This window comes from Bubalus kerabau, chromosome 13 (assembly GCF_029407905.1).
Source record: "Bubalus kerabau isolate K-KA32 ecotype Philippines breed swamp buffalo chromosome 13, PCC_UOA_SB_1v2, whole genome shotgun sequence".
In the NCBI taxonomy this organism is placed as follows: domain Eukaryota; kingdom Metazoa; phylum Chordata; class Mammalia; order Artiodactyla; family Bovidae; genus Bubalus; species Bubalus kerabau.
This window is the reverse complement of record NC_073636.1, coordinates 82,979,134-82,999,014: the sequence shown is the minus strand read 5'-3', so window position 1 is coordinate 82,999,014 and position 19,881 is coordinate 82,979,134. Positions and strand designations below refer to the sequence as shown.

Here is a 19,881-nt window from a genome sequence, read left to right as displayed (position 1 = left end):
TGATGCTCAGCGCACAACCACAAGCCTCTGTCTTGAAGTATTAATAGAAGAATAAGTACATACACACCCATGAGTGCAGAGATACAGATATACGTATTGCATGCGTGCGCGTGCATGGTGCTCACTCAGCCTGTCTGACGCTGCGACTCCACGGACGGCAGCCTGCCTGCGTCCACAGGACTTTCCAGGCAAGCATACTGGAGTGGCGAGTGCTGACCCTGTGCGCGCTGTCCCTGAAGCCGGGGCGGGCACGGCGCATTCGGGGCTGGAGGGGCCTCCGGAGCCGCGCCCTCGTCTCCCCTCCCAGCCGGGGCGGCAGCCGCGCCGTGTCCTCTCTTCCCGGGCTGACCCCACGGACCCCGCCGGGGCGCAGCGGGGAGGCCGCCGCCTTTCAGGTAGAGCTCTCGGATGGCTACCGCACAAAGTAGCCCTTGGCCAAGCAGGGACCTCGGGAGCACATGCACCAGCGGTTACACAGTCCTTATTTACAAATGTGGGGTGAGAGAGCCTGAACACACCACCTGCGCTAATCTGCTCTCTCCCCACAGGCGGGCGGCCATTTCCTTCTCCAGGGGATCTTCCCGAACCAGGGACTGAAGCCGGGTCTCCCACATCTCCTGCACTGGCAGGCGGATTCTTTACCACGGCGTCCATCTGATAAGCCCCATACCGCATGTGTAAACACACACACATACATGTATATACAGGTATGTGCACAGGCATGGATATACACATACACTATATATATGTGTGTATATATACCTGAATATTTATATTCACCTATACAGATACATACAAACATAGGTATACAGATATATAAATCCATACCTGCATGCATATTTACATATATAGATATGCATGCATAGACATATAAATATATATGCATCATTTATACATAAATATGCATGTAAATGTACACATACATGCTTAAATATAAAAGGCATCAATGTGAACATGTGTGTCTATGTACATACATATATCTATGTGTCTGGGGGCCTCCCAGGAGGCACTAGTGGTAAAGAGCCTGCCTGCTGATGCAGGAGACCTAAGAGACTCTGGTTCAGTCCCTGGGTCGGGAAGATCCCCTGAAGGAGGGCATGGCAACCCACTCCAGCGTTCTTGCCTGGAGAATCCCATGGACAGTGGAGCCTGGTGGGCTCCAGTCCACAGGGTCACAAAGGGCTGGACACGACTGAAGGGACTGAGCACGCGCACGTTCACGTGTGCATGTGTGTATTACAGACGTGCACATGTGTAGTGTTTAATGATATATGCAGAGTAGTAGTAAGTGTGCTCAGGCGTGCCCAACTCTTTGTGCCTCCATGGACTGCAGACCACCAGGCTCCTCCGTCCATGAGATTTTCTAGGCAAGAATACTGCAGTGGGTTGCCATTTCCTACTCCAGGGGATCTTCCCAACTCAGGGATCAAACCCACATCTCTTGCATCTCCTGCACTGGCAGGCAGATTCTTTACCACTAGCACTGCCATGAAAGCCCATTTATATATGTATAGGTGTAAACAGATCCATAATTACATATATGCACAGACAAAGAACATACAAAGTTCATAGTAACCAGTGATTCACAAAACCCATGAAGGAAAACTCTTCTCTTGGAAGCACAAATCTATACACCTCTACATCAAGCACGTGTTGCTAAGGATGGAGCAGACAATGAATCAGGAAATGAAAACCATCATGGAAACCAGGTAAAATAATTCAAAGAAAAGGGGAAGCAGGGATTTAGGAGCTGTGAATGACTCAAGCAGTAAATCTTGTGGGTTTTTTGTTTTTTTTTTTTTAAATATAGACTCCTTGGCAAACCAATGAAAATGTAGTCCTTTTGCCTAGGGAAAAGAAATAGTAATACATTCATAATTCTGGTCAGGAGCTCAATCTGTCCCAGATCCCTCCAAAGTTTACAATACTTTAACCTGGAGACTTTTAGTAGATTCTTCTAACCTGCATTTCCTTTCCCAAGAGATCACAGATTCGTCAGAAAAACATTGTTCATAGTACCAACCTCTCCCTCATTTGCATTTTTGAAAGTCTCTGAATTGTATTTGCTATAGCTGTCTAGTATTAAGATACATTATATATAATCAGAAAAATCATACAGGCTAGCCTTTCTTCAAAGCCCTCAAACTAGAAACTTTGGCAAAATTTCTAACTCAAATTTCTAACACTTTCTATGACCTTGAAAAAGAGAAGAAAGAAGTCAGATGCTAATATGAGAAGCCTCCATAGGATCTATATGTTAGGAGTATTAAATTACAGTTGTACAACATCCATGTAGACTGATCTATGTGGGTAAATCTTTCATTTCAGAAAGGGCCCTGGGCAAATATTAGTATTTGTGAACACAATTCCTTTCTTAAGATCAGTAAAATATCTCTCTTTACTTTTGAAATTTGGATCTGATTGTACTTCAAAGACTTTCTCTAGAAGACCTCTAACTTGAAAGAAAAAGCAAACCATTTAGGCACAAGAGAAGAAGATTTTGTAATGAGATTTAAAAAGAGCCGGAGGCAGACCACACTTTTGAGGAGAGAAACAAAGAAAGGGCACCTGCTTCTGTCTGTGCTGCCGACATCGTCCATGACTGCCAATTTCAGAAGGCGACAACAGAAATCTCTAACCTTCAAGAGCAACAACTGTTCTCTTGTCTAGTGCGTAGTAAACTATACGAGAAACAGGAACAAAGGAGAAACACCGATTTTGACTCAACTGCTTGAGAAAGGAGGTGTAGATAGACGGGGGAAATGCTTTGTCCTGAGGAAAGGTGATTCACAGTGGCCAGCTGGACGGGTGGAGAACTTTGGAAATCTGTTAGCTTGATGTTATTACATCACTTCATCTCCTATCCTCCTCCGCTTTTGCCAGACAGGTATCTGGAAAGCAAACATGTATCTGCTACCCAGATGTAATGAAATGCAATTAAGAATTTATCTTTCTCTGACAATTATAAGAGCAATCTTCAGAGGAAACCATCTAAACGTACAAGGATCCCACTTTATCTTAGAGGTCTACTTTAACTAATGGTTTCTAAATTACTTGAGTGGAAAATTAAGAATGCAAAACTTCACTTAAGGATGCATTAGGAACAAAGTGCTTTTGCAGTAAAGCTTTCATTAAGGAAGCTATGTACACACGCATTTAAAAACACACATCTCTTTCTTTAGAATATAGGTAAAGAGATGAAGTAATCTGTTTGAATTATGATCTCTGGGACCAGGACTGTGTTTAGACTTCCAAAATGGATAAATTTCAGATTTTCAAAAATTGTTATCTAACACTGACTTCCAAATGCAACCACTTTCTCCCTTACTTTCCTATTTAAGGTCTAAATGATTTCTGCTTCAAAAACTATTTGAATTGTTTTGAGCGGGGGAAAGAAAAACAACTCTTTCTTTGTAAAAGAAAAACAACTGCATTGAAAAACTGACAAATAAAAGAAAAAAATGTAGAAAACATCAAAGGCCTTATAGACAAGTGCTTCTTAAACTTTCACGTGTGATGTGTGTTTGGATCCACCTGGAGATCCTGCTAAAATGCAGACTCTGATTCAGTAGGCCAGAGAAGAGCCCATGATTCTACATTTCCAACAAGATCCCACTGAGATACCAATACTGCCCAGCCTCCCAGGACCACACTTCCAAGTTGAAGGAACCAGGAAAATCACTCTCAGCCTGCCCTCAGTCACATAACCCATAAAGAACACACGCAAGTGCACAGGAAGTACTTTCTGAAGCACACCCAAGGGCTTCAGGTCCCCGAGACAGGTGGTGATTTCACCCCCATGCACTCAAGAGAGCGTGTTAAGACCTGTCACAAGGTAACTGTAAGTAAAGTCCTGAGCTGGCACCGCTTTATAACGCAAGTAAATCATCTGTTTTATCGTCACCATCCTGGCTAGCCTCCTGCCTACTGCTATTCCCGGGAGAACTACTGCATGAGTCACGAGTCCCCGTGCCAACGCAGGAGACCTGGGTTCGATCCTTGAGTCAGGAAGATCCCCTGGAGAAGGATATGGTAACCCAGTCCAGTATTCTTGTCTGGGAAAGCCCATGGACAGAGGAGCCTGGCAGGCTACAGTCCCTGGGGTTGCAAAGAGCCAGACATGGCCTAGTGACTAAACAGCAACAACATTAAGTAAAGGCTTCCCTGGGGGCTCAGTGGTAAAGGATCCGCCTGCCACCGCTGGAGATGCAGGTGTGATCCCTGGGTCAGGAAGATCCCTTGGAGAAGTAAATGGCCACCCGCTTCAGTGTTCTTGCCTGGAAATCCCATGGACAGAGGAGCCTGGTTGGCTATAGTCCATGGGGTGGAAAAAGAGCAATAGGACTTAGCGACTAAACAACAATTAAGTAAATACGTTCCTGCTGCCATTTAGCCTGGAGCAAATTTACAGAGCTGTGCATAGACGCGGCTCATCAATCAATCCGTTTTTGAATCTGGGACCCAATACTTAGGTGAGTCTCAAATTAATTTGAGTGTTTTCCTTCTCTGCAGTCACTTAATAAACGTGGCTGGCCTTTTCTTACCAGAAGACACACAAGCCTCTCCTATCTTGGTTTTAGCTAGTCCGAAGGATAAGAGCTTCATTGAGGAACCTTCCAAAATACACACACTCACAACAACTCATCTTTATACTACTCAGACTATTTTAAAAATTATCCACCCCAGACGTGTTCTCCCAAACTGGTTAAAAAAAAAAAAAATCATTGAGCTATTTATATGGAAACAGACATAGAAACTGTACTTATTTTTCAACTCAATTCCCAAGTATTATTCCATGCTAAGAACTACTGTTCTAAATAAGAAAATAATATGTCCCAATGCAGTTGTAAGCTTAACAATAGAATGCTAGTCCAATATTCTTATTGGTGCCTGGTACACAGTACGCTCACACAAAAATATCTGCTGGTAAATAAATCTGGAGACTCAATGAACAGTATTGTCTTAGAAAACATCAACAGACTAAAACATGTTCTCATTCTCATGACAGGTACACCTCAGCCACAACTCACTGAATTAATCAGGATTTTTCACTTAGATTCATCATTCTTAATACAGAAGGCTAGGAGCAGGAAATTAAAACAGCCTCCCTGAGATCCTTTGTTCCAACAGCCTGTAACTAAAAAAATGACACAATAATTTACTCAAGATATATTTATCCACATCACAACCCTGTGTACCATGGCTTATGTCAGTGATTGCATTCCATTCTTCATTTTCAATCCATTGTTTTATCACATTACACTTATGTTTAAAATATTAAGGCCCTGAACATATCTTCCCACCGGTTTGCAAACTGGCCCCTGAACACAGAGGGCAGGGAGGGACAGAAGAAAGAGAAATCCACTGGGAATGGGTAGTTTTATCAAAAAAGGCAACTTACACATGAAGTCTGTCCTGGGATCTGGAAGACAGTATATCTCTGCATGCGTCTGCCAGAATCTTAAGTTGATACAGTCCAGGCACATAGTGGACTTTCCAGTTGACTCAGTTGAAAAGAATCCACCTGCGATGCAAGAGACGCAGGAGAAGCGAGTTCGATCTCTGGGTTGGGAAGATTCCCTGGAGGAGGGCATGGCTACCCACTCCAGTATTCTGGCCTGGAGGATCCCATGGACAGAGGAGCCTGGTGGGCTACAGTCCACAGGGTCACAAAGAGTTGGACACGACTGAACAACTGAGCACAGCCAGGCACATAGTCCAGGTGGTCTAACAACACCTTGCTATCTCAGGGCCACGTCCTCTAACAGCATCTATGTGGGGACAGTGGGCAGGGAGTAGATTTCCAGGATGGAGATGGGGTAGCCGCCCCCACTTGCCTGGATCCAGCTCCAGGATAAACTGGAGGTCATGCCCCTCCCTGACCTCCCCCAACCCTGACGTCTGTCAGCTACAGCAAAGGCACAGCTGAAATCTTACAGCAGAGGTTTTCCGGGTATAGTCAACTGAGAGTTGCCCAAGGGTGACTGAATGCTGGAGAAACACGTCGGAGAAAAATGATCGAGATAAAGAGAAAAGAATAAAATCCAGAAACGGCCATTTTTAAAATAACAAGGAATTGTAAATGACAGCCTAGACTGAGCTTTGACCACACGGAACATTTTTTGTTCTGTGTCCACGTGAAACCAAAGTGACAGTCAGCTGCAAGTGTCAACGACAATAACAGCAAACAGGAGCAGGTGTGACCCTTCCTTCCGCTTCTAACGCTGGATTCCTGTTCCCACTGGCCAGGGCGACAGCCCCGGGCACAGCCTGGGCTGCTGATTCAAACAAGCGCACAAACAAAATGGAAACAGGTGAAGGTACTTGACTCGAGGGCGACACCGGAACACGTCCGCTTTCCCTCTCCTCTCTGATGAACTTTCCAAGCGTTTCTCCTGTCCTCCTTCTAGAAGGAAGGAGAATTCTGACCCGCGCTTCTCTCTGAAGGATTCAGGAGGCTCTCAAGGCGGCACTGGCACAGCACAGCCTTTCAACCCCGCAGCAAATGCATTTTCCCAAAGCATCGACAGTCATTACACAAGGCGAGGACGAGAGTGCTTCTTCACTTTCTGTCAGTTTGGCCTCTTGTCCTTGAAGAAATAAAAGCCCACTCCGAAGAAATACTTCAGAAAAACCTCAGTTTAAGAAAAAGAAATCTCTTCTTCTCTTTTCCCTTTCATTTCGTTTTTGCTTTTGTAGTTGCCCGCATTGGTATCCTTGTGTAAAAAAAAATAAGGGTGGAAACAAGGTAATAGAGCACACGTCTGAGATACGGGCTAGACAAGAAATGCCACGAGGCTCAGTGAGAAAAGGGCGCTCGTTTTCTCTGAACCTAGATTTGTTTGTTAGCAGCCCTTTCAGTCGGGGCCCCACGAGGGTCCTCCTGCCGGGTGTCGCTTCCTCTTGGACTCAAAGCCGAAAGGCGGGCGCTGGGGCTCAAAGCACACCCTCCGCGCCCTCTCCCGGCAGGCTGCGCGCCTCACGGCGGGTGGGCGGGGCCCGCGGAGTTCTCGCGGGAGCGCGCAGCCCGGAAGCTGCAGGCTCCCAGCCCGGAAGCTGCGGGCTCCCAGCCCGGAAGCTCCGGGAGCGGCGCTGCGCGTGGCTGGGCGCACCCGTGTTCAGTTGAGAGAGTGCCGGTGTGGGAGCTCGTGTTGCCCCAGGAGCTCTGGTCTGAATGCAGGGTGCGAGGCCTCTGCACACAGTCCCCTGTGAGCCAGTGACTCCAGACTAAGCACAAAGGAAGAGAAAAAAAAACGTTGGACTTTCTTACCCCAATTCTAGTTTGATTTCCCTGGAATTGTAAATGGGCTTTGCTGGTCATACATGCAGGATCGTTGCAGCAAAGACAAAAATGAGTGAGCAGCCTTTGGCACATAGCAGCCAAACAGGTCTGTGAGAGTTAGACAATCGTGCTTATTTTTTAACTGTGACTACTAACACACACTTGTAGCTGGACTTGTCCCTCACAAAGCTACTTACTCTCTGACTCCATGTAGATTATACCCTGCACCTGGCGTAGTTCTCCCACTACATTTTCTTGTAGGATTCGGCATCTGGAAAGGAAGAAGCTCACAGCCAATAACTTTCGGGACACCAGACCGGGTTGCCTAGCCTCCTGACACCAGCTTTTGGCTGTAAAATTGCAACAACAACAAAAAATGTATATACAAGAACTTCATGAGGACATAAAACCTCTCCCTATCCGCCAGGCAGGGCTACTCTGGTGGTGCCATGGTGAAGAATCTGCGTGCAGTGAAAGTGATGTGCTGGTTTGATCCCTGGATCAGAAAGAGCCCCTGGAGGAGGACACGGCAACCCACTCCAGTATTCTTGCCAGGGAAATCCCATGGACAGAGGAGCCTGGTGGCCTGCAGACCATGGGGTCACAAAGAGACTCAACTTAGCGACTAAACAACAAGTTCCCCAAGGGAGGGGGCACAGTTCTTGAGGCAGTAGCCTGCTGTATATTCCCATTGCCCGGCAAAGAGAAAGTCACTCTATTTCTTCCAAGCTCTGTCTCTCTATTTCTTTATCTGGCACCAGTGGACTTGGGTGGGGGCAAGATTTTGGCAGCAGTATTTCATTATATTAACTGGTTGGATTGGCTAAAAGGTAGCATTTTTAAACGTCTTGTAGCTGGAGATGTTCCCGTCTCACTCGATGCCTGTGACGCCACACTGGAGGGGCGGGAGCAGACCGTGCCCTCCCGACAGCGAGAGGAGCTGCAGGCCCAGGGCAGGAAGGCGCTGTTGTCCTGGACCCGCTTCATCTCTGCCCCTCCCTCCTGGACGCAGAGCCAAGCCACACACAGGCGAGCTCTCTTCACGAAGCACCATCAGTGTGGCATTTGGCATCAGGGACACTCCTTTTCTGGCCTCGCCCATTTGCTGCACACAGTCCAGCTAAGGCAGGAAAAGCTGAGGACTCTGGAAACTGACCTGAAGGGCTCACAAAATGCCCGTCTATGGCTTCCAAACAGAATATCCTTTACCATCAAAAGGAGGGGGTGGGGAACAGTCGATTCTGACTCCAGGAATATTCTAGCAATCATTTGAAAATATTCCTATAGATAATCAGAATACATACTCATGACATAACATGTATGTATCTTGGTCCAGACTTTAAGCTATATGCCATTTTGAATGTTGCCGGTTCTATCCCTGGGTTGGGAAGATCCCCTGGAGGAGCAAATACAACCCACTCAAGTATCCTTGCCTGGAGAATCTCATGGACAGAGGAGCCTGGTGGGCTACAGTCCATGGGGTTGCAAAAGAATCCAACATGACTGAGCAGGAGATTTTGAATGTTAACATAATACGCCGTCACCTAGATATATTTATTATGTGACATCCTGAGATGGTCAAGTCAGAAACTGAGGCACCAACCTCATGTCTCTGCCCCACATTTCTAGACCCCGTCAAGCTCAGCGCCAGATCAAATCCATCTTCTCTGCACTCTCTATCTGCACTCTGGGCTCGGGCCTCCACCACTCCTTGCTTCCATCACTGCTGTCGCCAGCAGCCTCGGACCTGCATTCCCCATTCCATTCCTCAGGGCTGGTTGTCATGCAGGGTTTGCCTGCCGGTGGGGGAGGAGGGCCTGCTGTCCTGTTATGGCTTTACTCTTCCTCTCCCAAATCATAAATCTAAGCACCAGGCTTTGCAGTCTCCCTAGAGGAATGGGCACACTTTTGAAACACACCAGTCACTCGGTGTGTGCCACTAGTAACCCTGTGTGTGAGCACACGCGCGCTCAGTCATGCCCGACTCTTTGTGACGCCGTGGACTGTGGCCCACCAGGCTCCTCTGTCCGTGGGATTTCCCAGGCAAGAATACTAGAGTGAGTTGCCATTTCCTTATCTAGGGGAACTTCCTGACCCAGGGATTGAACTTGCGTCTCCTGCATTGCAGGCAGATTCTTTACTGTTGAGCCATCAGGGAAACCCACTAGAAACCCTGCTACCCATCAAAGTGAATTTTCTAAGATGACTGCCTGGTGTTAGTCCTTTGCTGAAATCCTTTCTTTTCAAAGGCTCTGAGACCATTGCTCTAAGGGTAAAGTGAGTAAAGCCCATACTTCTTTTTGACGTGGATTTCAAAGCTGTGAATCACATTTGCCCAGCACGTCTCCTTGCTTTCGCTGTCTACGATTCGTGCCGCAGTCACGTGATACCAACTGTAGGAACTCCACCCAGCGTCTGGCTCCAGGCTCAGGGCACAGTTCTTTCCCCCAAACCTGCACCCTGACAGCGCATCCATCAGCACACTTACTGGATGGGCACAGTCCACAAGCTGAATTCATCTTGGAGCCCCTGTTGTCTGGTAGGGACTTTGGTATCCTGGAAACATTAACAGTTGTCGAATTGCTTTAATAGGACATCAGAAGTTACACGTTCATTCTTAAGCTGATGATCCCAAAACCTCACAGGTGCTGGGGTGGAGAGGGTTGACAAGAGAGGTAGCAGAATGGATTTTGAATATTCAAGCTCTGACACTTATATTAAAAATCTGTCAGTGAGAGGGAATGAGAAGCATCTTAGTTTCATGTACTCCACTGTGACTTTAAATGATTCCCTCGTCAAGGGAAAGCATGTGTGGAATTACTTAGGATAAGACGATTAAAAAAAAATGTCAACCATTAGTGAGAAGTTAATTCTGCTTTCAAATCCTTGGTTAACTTTTGAGTTGATTCTGATATGTTCATTTGTAGCTCTTTTTTATAGCAAAGCTTCCAAAGACTTATGAAAGGTGTGGCAATTATAAAAGAAAGAGTTCTATGAAAGAATATCGTGGGACGGCGACTTCTCTGGCAGTCCAGTGGTTAAGATATTGCCTTACAATGCAGGGGTGCAGGATTCATCCCTGGTCCAGGAACTAAGACCCCACATGCCTTGTGACCAAAAAGCAAGCTATAAAACAGAAGCAATATTATATTAACACCAAATTCAATAAAGACTTTTAAAATGGTCCACATCAAAAAAAGAATCTTTGTTAAAAAAAAAAAAAAGAACACGGGGGGCCTTGTGTGACACACATGTGCACACACACAGAGTAGATAAAGCTTCACAGTGAGGTCCTTTTGGTCGCCTAGATCTTATAAATCTTGACATCAGCATTACCTATATAAGCATTACACTGTAGGCATCCATATAATTAGAAACCATGTTCCACTCGTGCTTAAAGTTCCCCCACGGCTCCCCACCAGATCCTGAGCATGGCTTTCTGTGTCATTCATTACCCAGGTCTTTCCCACCTCTCCAATCACACAAAACACTATCCTTTGCTCTGTCAAGAGAAGCTCCTTACAATCCCCAAACAGGCCATTGTCTTTCCCACATCCTTCTGTTCCCCCACCAGGCTCCTTCTCTGCCTGTCGGAAACGCCTTTTGTCTTTCAAAATACCCCTCTGATATTATCCTTCCTCTAAAATCCCACCATAGTGAACATCTCTTAATTTTGTTTGCCCAACAATATTATATGTCAGTTATATCTCAATAAAGCTGGAAAAGTTTTTAAATAAAATGTTTTATTTCCCAGATGGAGGTCCCCATATTTCTCCATCCTAGAAACCTGGGTCAGAGTTCAGTTCAGTCGCTCAGTCGTGTCCAACTCTTTGTGACCCCATGAATCGCAGAACACCAGGCCTCCCTGTCCATCACCAACTCCCAGAGTTCACCCAAACTCATATCCATCGAGTCGGTGATGCCATCCCGCCATCTCATCCTCTGTCGTCCCCTTCTCCTCCTGCCCCCAATCCCTCCCAGCATCAGAGTCTTTTCCAGTGAGTCAACTCTTCACATCAGGTGGCCAAAGTACTGGAGTTTCAGCTGTAGCATCAGTCCTTCCAATGAACACCCAGGACTGATCTCCTTTAGAATGGACTGGTTGGATCTCCTTGCAGTCCAAGGGACTCTCAAGAGTCTTCTCGAACACCACAGTGCAAAAGCATCAATTCTTCGGTGCTCAGCTTTCTTCACAGTCCAACTCTCACATCCATACATGTCCACAGGAAAAACCATAGCCTTGACTAGACGGACCTTTGTTGGCAAAGTAATGTCTCTGCTTTTGAATATGCTATCTAGGTCAGAGAGTAGCCCACCCAAATCCTCAGCTAAGTGATCTCAAACAGGGGACTTTTTTCCTTGGCTGTGCTGGGTCTTTGTTGCTGCACCGCACGCTTTCTCTAGCTACAGCAATCGGAGGCTGCGCTCTGGCTGTGGTTCAGGCTTCTTACTGCGGTGCGTCTCCTGCTGCGGAGCACAGGCTTCGGGGCACGTGGGCTTCAGCAGTGCACGCGTCACACTGGGACGAACAGCCTAAAGTAACCAAGTGGACCTTCACACAGAGTGGCATGGCGCTGCATGGCAGAAAAGGGGCAGGCTCTAGAGCAAAAGCTTTGTCACCAGGAATAAGGTGTCCAGATTGTGCTGAGTCTCAGTTTGCCCATTATCAAATGGGGATAATGATATTGGCCTAGCAGAGCTTTTGTTAAGATTATAACTGGCATGCACAAAGCACTTAGCCCAGGGTCTAAAGCATGGTAGTGTCTCCATAAATCCTAGGTTTCATGATTCTGACCTTTAAGGAAGGATTTCTGACAGTGCAATCTGTCTAGGTGGCTAGTAAAGATGTCAGTTCCTAGGCCCCATAACCAACCCACTGAGCCCAGTGAACCAAAGCTTAGGCCCCCAAATTTCATTTCAACACACTTCCCAGGATAGTCTTAAATCAGAATCACACATCTGAAAGTCCCTGAAATACAGTGGAGACCAAAGAAAATAAAAAGATAGAAGGGACACGAGTCTTGCCACTGCTGTTGACAATCAGAACAATGATAATGACAAGAACAATATTAACAACAGCCACAACATCAACAAGAGCGAGAATAATATCAGCTGATGCAAAACCCCATTGCCAGGTTGTTCTAAATGCTTTACGTATATTAATTTTTTAATCCCCACTGTAAGGTCCGGAGTTAGAGTAGGCAAGTTTCAGAAAAAGAACGAAACTGGCACTCTACAAGAACAGATCACCTTTAATGAGGCGAGAAGGGGCAGCAGTCAGATTAGCGAGCTGCTGCACTCATCTAAGAAAAGAGTAAGTATATATAGGCATGTATGCAGAAAGCTACTGTCTTAAACGGCTGGGGCAAGGAGTTCTGGAGATCAGCCAGAGGCTGGGCCAGCTTGTAGCTGGGTGTAATCAACCTAATGTCTATTTTTTTCTTTGGGTGAGAAAGTTATTTGTTTTGCCTAGAATGGTGGGGAGGACCTGGAGGGGAGTTTTAACTCCAGGCTACCTTGAGCCATGCAACTTTGCTTCACCCACAACAGCCCCACAAAATATGTCATGTAATTATTCCCACATGCCAGATGAAGAAATTGAAGTTCAAAGGGATCAAGTAACATAGCCAGGATCACAAAGCAAGTCAATGGTGAAGCCACACATCAAGCCCAGTCAGGCTGTCTGCAGAGGACAAGCTCTGAGCTGCTGTGCTCGGACAGGAAGACGTGTCCCGCACCGTCCAGATGCTGCCGGCAGCCCCCCAAGTCTGTCACTGTGACCACAGGCATCACCCCCAAGTCTCTGCTTCCCATCTCACGGCACAGGCACAACTGCACACCCATGTCTGGCCCAGTGTGTCTGCACCCGCTGCTCCCGCGTGACCCTCCTGACTGCCAAGTGCTGTCTCTGCTCTCACCCACTCATCCTTGAGCCCAGAGTACAGCCTGTCATGGATAGGGAGGCTCTCAATAAGTAGGTGCAGAATAATTGATCCCCCGGGTGAGCTCAGAACTCCACCTGCTGTTAGTTCTTCAAACTGCAAGGATAAACGTTTGCAACTTAATTTTTCACTCAGGGAATTTCTTTCAAGTCGCTGATATAGATATCATCTCATCTGTAAACCTAGCTCTTCTCTTTCCCCAGTAAGATCTTCAGAAGCTCTCCTTAACAATGAAGAATTAATAATGAATTAATAACGAATTGGACATTGTGTCCAATGTCCCCTTGGACACAGAGTCAGGATCAGTTGGTATTTATTGTATGCCTACTGTGTGCCAGGTGCTAAGCAGGCAGTATGATGAGTGCTTTTCAGAGGGCACCGTGTAGCAGGTGCTTGCTTAGTCAGCATTTGACAGGCTCTGAGGGTCACACTATTGGAAATGGCAACCCACTCCAGTGTTCTTGCCTGGAGAATCCCAGGGGCAGGGGAGCCTGGTAGGAGGCCATCTATGGGGTCGCACAGAGTCAGACATGACTGAAGCGACTTAGCAGCAGCAGCAGTAGCAGAGGTTCACGCTGTGTGTGCCTGTGTGCGCGTGCATGCATGCGCTGAGTCATGTTCGACTCTGCAACCCTATGGACTGAATAGCCCACCGGATCCTCTGGCCATGGGATTTCCCAGTCAAGGATGCTGTTCAGTTCAGTTCAGTCACTCAGTCGTGTCCGACTCTGAGGATACTGTAGTGGTTACCATTTCCTACTCCAGGGGATCTTCCCAACCCAGGGATCGAAACCACATCTCTTGGGTTTCCTACGCTGGCAAGTGGATTCTTTACCACTGCGCCACCTGCAGAGCCCAAGGTTCACGTTAGGCCATCCCAGTGACTAGGAGACGAAACTGAGTCTGAGACGATCTGCGAGCCTACAGGACTCAGGGCCTCAGGCTTTCAGTTCAAAGTCCTCCCTCCCAGGTAAGGTGGAGATAGTTTAAAAGGGAACCCTCTTACACTGCTGGTGGGAATGCAAACTAGTACAGCCACTATGGAGAACAGGGTGGAGATTCCTTAAAAAACTGGAAATAGAACTGCCATATGACCCAGCAATCCCACTGCTGGGCATACACACCGAGGAAACCAGAATTGAAAGAGACACATGTATCCCAACGTTCATCGCAGCACTGTTTATAATAGCCGGGACCTGGAAGCAACCTAGATGTCCATCAGCAGATGAATGGATAAGAAAGCTGTGGTACATATACACAATGGAGTATTACTCAGCCATTAAAAAGAATACATTTGAATCAGTACTAATGAGGTGGATGGAACTGGAGCCTATTATACAGAGTGAAGTAAGTCAGAAAGAAAAACACCAATACAGTATACTAACACATATATATGGAATTTAGAAAGATGGTAACAATAACCCTGTATGTGAGACAGCAAAAGAGACACACATGTATAGAACAGTCTTTTGGACTCTGTGGGAGAGGGAGAGGGTGGGATGATTTGGGAGAATGGCATTGAAACATGTATAATATCATATATGAAACGAATCGCCAGTCCAGGTTTGATGCATGATACAGGATGCTTGGGGCTGGTGCACTGGGATGACCCAGAGGGATGGGGAGGGAGGTGAGAGGGGGATTCAGGATGGGGAACATGTGTACACCCGTGGCAGATTCATGTCAGTGTATGGCAAAACCAATACAATATTGTAAAGTAATTAGCCTCCAATTAAAATAAATAAATTTAAAATTAAAAAAAAAAAGAAAAAAGTTTAATACAAGGGCCCTACAAGCTTTGGGTAAATCTTCTAACTACAGTGGTTTACATTGTCTTTCAGGCCTATGTAGCATGAAATATTTATTAACAGTACCTTAAATTTTTATAGTACTTACTATCTCTTGACTGGATTTCACATGAATTAATTTTAAAAGGGCAGTCTTTGAAAAAGGTGTCAAATGATTTATTCAAATGTTCTTTCCATATATCCTGTAGTGCCTTAGATTTACAGAAGTTTCAAATATAAGAAAAGCAGATATAAAATTTGACAGATAAAGCACCAAAATAACATTTACTGTAACATTTTATCATGACACAAATTCCTGGCTGATTCCTAGCAAATTCTGATAATGGATCAAATAAATAACCCTAAGAATTGGAAAACGGTGGATTCTACCCACCCAAGTGTGGGCTGGACCTAATGACTCACTTGTAATGAACAGAATACAACAGATGTGAAGAGCTCTTGCTTCTGAGGTTCGATTACAGAAGATTGAATCTGTCTTGCTTGTTCACTCTATGAAGCCATGTTGTGAAAAGCTCCTTGGAGAGGCCCACATGGCAAGCAGCCCAGGGAGGAAAACAGCCATCGAGTTACCGAAGTGTCCAGTCCGGCTACTCCTGAGGAAATATCCACGGCCCCCAGACTGAGCCCAAGAGCATGTCCTTTCCAGTCAAGGTTTGAAATGAGGTCAGACTTGAGGTGTCCCTGAGCTGGAAGGCTCTGCTAAGCCACACCTAGGTTTTCCATCCACAGAAACTATGAGATAATAAATGTGTGTGATTATAGCTACATAATTCATTATTGGGGAAATGTGTTACACAGCAATAGCTAGCTAATACAGAATGGAAAGGACGCATGCAGTGAATGCCTCTGGTCCCACCCCATCCTGGGCCCACCTCGGACATGATCTGCAGCTGCAGGGAACAGTACCATAGGAGCTCAGGCGACCCTCTAGTGACAGAATCCCCTCTGGAGAATACTCAGTATTCCTTCCTCCTGCCCCAGAGTCTGCCTCAATGCCACAGGGGCCCTTGGCAGGAAGAGCAAGGGATTTAATGGGCCTGAAGTCACCTACACAGAAGAGAGCCCAAGCCGGTAGATAAATGCACAAACTTCCACACTTCAGAGAGACAGTTCTAGAAGGATTTCTGCACACTTCTCAGAGGTTGCTGATGGGCCAGCAGAATTGAGTTGCTATTACCCAGAGCAATAACCTTGCTAAAAAGTGCTTACATGGCCCCTGTTTCCTTCTCTGGCTCACTTCCCATACTTTTTATGTGCTTCCCATGATCACCTCTCAAATGAACCACCTACCTTCAAAGTCTTGTCTTAGGCTTTATTTGGGGGAAACCCACACTAAGACCATGCTGGCTGAGCTATCCACTGCGGTAGCTTTCCAGGAGGCAGGGGCAGGGGAAGGAACTACGCGTCACATTTGTGTTTTGTTTTGTGTGTGTGCTCTCATATCCGACTCTTTGCGACCCGTGGACTGTAGCCCGTCAGGTTCTTCTGTCCATGGGATTTTTTCCAGGCAAGATTACTTGAGTGGTTTGCTATTTCCTCATCCAGGGGACCTTCCCAACCCAGGGATAGAACCTGCATCTCCTCTGTCTCCTGCTTTGCAGGTGGATTCTTTACCACTGAGCCATAAAGGAAACCATGGGTCATGTTGAGGGGAAGGCAAAGTGTTTGGTTTGCTCAGAACAGTTTCCAAACTTGTCTGAAAGATTTGGATCATTTGTTACAATGTAGGTTCCAAGTCCCTTTTCCTAGAGAATCTGATTCCTAGAAAGAAGCCTAGGAATCTGAATTCTTAACTCACACATATCCCAGTGGATTTTTTTTAGCAGTCAAATTCGGGGAACAGTGAGCTGGTGAACAATGGGCTTGGTGCCAAGGGAAGGAGGAAAAGAGCAAATCTGGCCAAAACCATGATTATGAAGAACCTCAGAATCTTCCTTTAAAGACTGTTACTCAGCCATCAAAAGGAGTGCATTTGAGTCAGTTGTAGTGAGGTGGATGTACCTGGAGCCTCTTACACAGAGTGAAGTAAGTTAGAAAGAGAAAAAGAAATGTCATATGTTAACACATATATATGGAATCTAGAAAAATGGTATTGATGAACCTAGTAGAGAATGGACTTGTAAACATAGTGGGGAAAGGTGAGAGTGGGCCAAACTGAGAAGTTAGCCCTGACATACACACACTCTCATGTCTGAGACAGAGAGTGGGGAGTTGCTAAGTACCACACAGAGCCCAGCCTGGTGCTCTGGATGACCTAGAGAGGTGGGACGCGGCAGGAGGGAGGCTCAGGACTGAAGGGATACATATATACACGTGTGTGTGTGTGTGTGTGTGTGTATAATTATGATACGTGTGTGTACATATATATATAATTATGATACGTGTGTGCATATATATAATTACGATACGTGTGTGTGCATATATATAATTATGATATTTGTACATATATAGTTATGATGTGTGTACACATATGTATAATTATGATACATATGTGTACACATATATAATTATTATGTGTGTACATATATGTATAATTATGATATGTGTGTACATATATGTATAATTATGATATGTGTATACATATATATAATTATGATATGTGTGTGTGTGTACATATATGTATAATTATGATACGTGTTGTTGCATGGCAGAAACCAACACAAAATTGTAAAGCGATTTTCCACCAATTAAAAAATTAAATAACATGTTTTTCAAAAAGACTGAAATGTATTCTGAGACTAATGGAGAGCCACTGAAGGTTTTTGAGCAGATAACTATGATGAGTTATTGTGAAATTAGTTGGGAGCAACAAGACTTAAATGGATTTCCCAAGATGAGACTTTGGGTGAGATACACTGTGAGGAAGATGAGGGCAATAAAAAGGTATTGCAGGTATTCAGATGATATGGAATAGAGATTCAATGTAGATAATTGAACAAAAAAGGAGAAATAGCTTTTTTTGAACTAAGCCTGAAATGTGAATTAAATAGGTTCACTTCACAACATATCCTTCTCTGAACTGCCTGCAGACTGTGTTTGTAGGGCCTCTGTGCATTTTGTTATGATTCTTGGCATGCAGTATTAACCTCTTTTTGGTAATTAATTACCCTTACATTACTCTCAAAGTTATGGAATTTTCTCAGGGGAAAACTCCACCATGCACTTAAGAAATGAATGATTATTTATGTAGTTGGACTGCCTGGAAACATTTACATTTTTCCGTTATGATGATGAAAGCCTAATGCAAATAGTGTTTTTAACATAGGTTCCAAACATATTTTAATTTGTATAATTGGAAGTTTGACACTTACCTGAGTGTTAGCTTGGGAGTGAAGCAGATTTTCTAATTAAATCGAAGAAGAAATTCATTACTGACTTAAAACAAAATGTTATAACAAAAAGAAGGGAAGGAAATATACCAACATAGTCTTTTGGTTTGGGCTGCATTTTGCTTACATATTTGTTTGTCATTCGGGCAAAAGGATTAAGCAGTAACTATCATGATACGGTTACCCACATTCATAAGACTGAGAAATTTTATTATTACTATTTTAGTAGCAAATACACTTCTCTCTGCTCCTCCCCCTCCCCTCTCCTCTTCCTTCTTATCCCTCCCACCTCTCATGAGCACTGCGAGTGCATGGCGCAAGAATACCCGATTCCCTGGTGGCTCCGACGGTAAAGAGTCTGCCTGCAGTGCAGGAGACCTGCAATAGATCCCTGGGTTGGGAAAATCCCCGGAGAAGGAAACGGGCAACCTACCCCAGTATTTTGGCCTGGAAAATCCCATGGACGGAGGAGCGTGATGGGCTGTAGTCCATAGGGTGGTAGAGTCGGACACAACTGAGCGACTTCACTTTCAAGATGGAACCTTTCTCTCTGTAACATACATCCCAAGTACAATATAAGAATGTGGAGTGTGGAGTTACCTGTTAGTTATCGCCCCAGCCATGGTGTTTGCATGCCACGTGCCTGTGGGCAATCATAGTTAGCTCCAACCTCACGGAGTGTCTGTAAAACGAAGCCACATGAATGAGACTCTTGGAAGAAAGTCTGATGCCTGATAAGAGTCCATTTAATAGTGGTGGGTCTTTATTATTCTTCACCCTGTGCACGGAGGAGTCTAGCTGTGATGCAGGCATGGTAGGTGCCCTGCTGGGCCACCTGGATCCCTCTCCGTATCTCTTAGGGCTGCCTCCTTCATAGATTCCTCTCCACCTTCTTTAGGAACGAAGTCCCCAGTGTCAAGCATTCATTACATATATAGCCAAAGAAATGAAAGTGTGTTTATTTACTGTGAATAAGGAAATCTAGGTCTTGCATGAATCCCTAAACTTAATTGGCACTGAAATAGGTTGTGCTTCCTTCTTTCTCAGTTGAATCAGAGGATACACTTCCCTCATTTAACTGATGTAATGGATGAGTGAGGGGACACTAAAATTAAGCAGCATCTTACTTGTCCTTTCAAAGTGGTCTAATGGAGGGCGGTAGTGAGGAAGGAGAAAGATGCTGCTGTTCAGATAGTCTAAATGTAGGGACAACAAAGTGCACAAAAATATTAGTTATATATGTCAGAAGGGTGACCCCTAGAAGGGATGGACTTGGGAAAGAGCTGGGAAGAAGCACTTCCTTTTATCAAAGCTGGATTGTCTCCCATGAGAAAAAAGTCTCAAGAAAGTTGTTCAGCAGCTGAAGGTGCAAGTCCACCCCAAACTCCCTAACTACCCTTCCGGCTCCAACCTCCCACCAGCAACCAAAGCTCGTTCTCTAAGTCTGTGAGTCTCTTCCTATTTTGTAAGTTCATCTGTATCATGTCTTTTTAGATTCCACATATAATGGAACTCTGCTC

General features: G+C 45.3%; 3 long non-coding RNA genes across 8 annotated transcripts in view; 1 reads left to right on the top strand and 2 right to left on the bottom strand.

Annotated features, from left to right (window-relative positions):
• Positions 1-6,809, bottom strand: part of LOC129626135 (uncharacterized) — a 168,643-nt gene extending 161,834 nt beyond the window's left edge. For all 6 annotated transcript variants that reach the window (XR_008701788.1, XR_008701786.1, XR_008701787.1 and 3 more), the window contains exons 1-2: positions 5,938-6,809; positions 5,402-5,524 (exon numbers count right to left, since the gene is read on the bottom strand). This is a non-coding gene — a long non-coding RNA (uncharacterized LOC129626135). The remainder of the gene's footprint in view (positions 1-5,401; positions 5,525-5,937) is intronic.
• A 447-nt stretch (positions 6,810-7,256) lies between these two features.
• LOC129626137 (uncharacterized) lies at positions 7,257-7,745 on the top strand. Its single transcript, XR_008701791.1, has 2 exons — positions 7,257-7,388; positions 7,544-7,745. It is a non-coding gene; the product is annotated as an uncharacterized LOC129626137 (long non-coding RNA).
• Positions 7,746-15,215: 7,470 nt separating this feature from the next.
• Positions 15,216-19,123, bottom strand: LOC129626136 (uncharacterized). The gene is made up of 3 exons (XR_008701790.1): positions 18,795-19,123; positions 18,344-18,375; positions 15,216-15,764 (listed from the first exon to the last, which is right to left on the bottom strand). It is a non-coding gene; the product is annotated as an uncharacterized LOC129626136 (long non-coding RNA).
• Positions 19,124-19,881: the final 758 nt, after the last annotated feature.